The sequence below is a fragment of the Otolemur garnettii genome, unplaced genomic scaffold, assembly GCF_000181295.1.
Source record: "Otolemur garnettii isolate 467f Iridium unplaced genomic scaffold, OtoGar3 scaffold00112, whole genome shotgun sequence".
NCBI classification, from domain to species: domain Eukaryota; kingdom Metazoa; phylum Chordata; class Mammalia; order Primates; family Galagidae; genus Otolemur; species Otolemur garnettii.
This window is the reverse complement of record NW_003852507.1, coordinates 2,728,077-2,729,875: the sequence shown is the minus strand read 5'-3', so window position 1 is coordinate 2,729,875 and position 1,799 is coordinate 2,728,077.

Sequence of the window (1,799 nt, the reverse complement as noted above, 5' to 3'; positions counted from 1 at the left end):
GTAGAGTGCTGTGGTGTCACAGCTCACAGCAACCTCCAACTCTTGGGCTTAAGTGATTCTCTTGCCTCAGCCTCCCAAGTAGCTGGGACTACAAGTGCCTTCCACTTGTAGAATACCTGGCTAGTTTTTGGTTGTAGTTGTCATTGTTGTTGGGCAGGCCCGGCCTGGGTTTGAACCGGCCAGCTCCCAGTGTATGTGGCTGACTCCTTAACCACTGAGCTACAGGTGCTGAGCCTGGAAATAGGGTCTTTGCTGATAGGATCAAGTTAAGATGAAGTTATATGGGGTTAGGTTGGATCCTAAATCCAGTGACTGGTATCCTTGTAAGAAGAGGGAAATTTGGACACAGAGATGAGTATAGAGGATGACGACATACAGGGAGAAGGTCATATGAAGAGAGAGGCAGAGACTGGAGTGATATATTAACAAGCTAAAGGATGCTGATGGTTGCAGACAACCAGCAGGGGCTAGACAGAGTCAGGAAGTACCCTCACCCTGAGGGTTGGGGGTGAGGGGCATGCCCTGCCAATGCATTGATTCCTTTTTTTTTTTTTTTTTTTTGAGAGAGAGTCTCATTTTGTCAACCCAGAAGAGTGCTATAGCTTACAGCACCCCCAGACTCTTGGGTTCAAGCAATCCTCTTGCCTCAGCCTCCTGAGTAGCTGGGACTATAGGCACCTACTGCAATGTATGGCTATTTTTAGAGACAGGGTCTTGTTCTTGCTCAGGCTGGTCTCGATCTCCTGAGTTCAGGCAATCTGTATGCTTTAGCCTCCCAGAGTGCTGATGTTATGACTTCTGGCCTCTGAAACTATAAGAGAATGACTTCTGGTTGTTTGAAAGTACTCAGTTTATGGCAATTTATTGTGTAGGATAGAATCTAGGGTGTTCATCCATGGTAGCATGGACCCAGAGGAAGACAGAGACTCTGATAGGCATAGATCAGTGTCTCATTCACTTCTGAGTTGTGTGAACTTGGGCAGGTTACGTCCCCTCTCTGAGCCTGGATTTCTACACGGTGGTTGTCAGTAAATATGTATACATTAGGAATTGGCTTGGGCCCTTGGCCAGGTCGGGTGGAAGATGAACACTGCCTTCAAACACTTGGAGGTTGTCATGAGGACAAGACATTCAATCTACTCTGTGTGACAAGTACATCAGGGCAGATGTAAACGAGGAAGAACAGGCCTGAATCAGGGAGGAACTCCCTGGCGAGGAGGCCTGTCCAGTAGCAGTTGGGAGAAGGAACGAGCTCCCTGGGAGTAGAGGAGAGGACACAGAGGCTGCAGGACTGACTAGTGAGAAAGTCACAGACCACAGAGGGACAACTGTTCTATAATAGAGTCAGGATTTAACCCCGGGATGCCTGACCTCAAAGCCCATTTTCTGGCCAGGTACGGTGGCTCACGCCTATAATTCTAGCATTCTGGGAGGCTGAGGCAGGAGGAGCTTTGGGCTCAGGAGTTCAAGACCAGACTGAGCAAGAGGGAGACCCCAGGTGCTGTGGCAGGCACCTATAGTCCCAGCTATAGGATCTCTTGAGTCCAAGATTTTGAACTTGCTATGGCATTCTACCCAGGCAACAGAGTGAGACTCTGTCTCAAAAAGAAAGAAAGAAAAAGCATATATAAAAGCCCATTTTCTTAACTATTAGTCTCAGCTTTTTAATCTGTTAAATAGGTAGGAACAGGGTGAAAATTCAATGTATAAGGTCCTTTTTAGTGTTAAGATTTTCTTTCTCTTATGAAACTCTCTGTGTTTTAGCATCCTCTAGTTTTTTTTTTTTTTTTTTTTTTTTT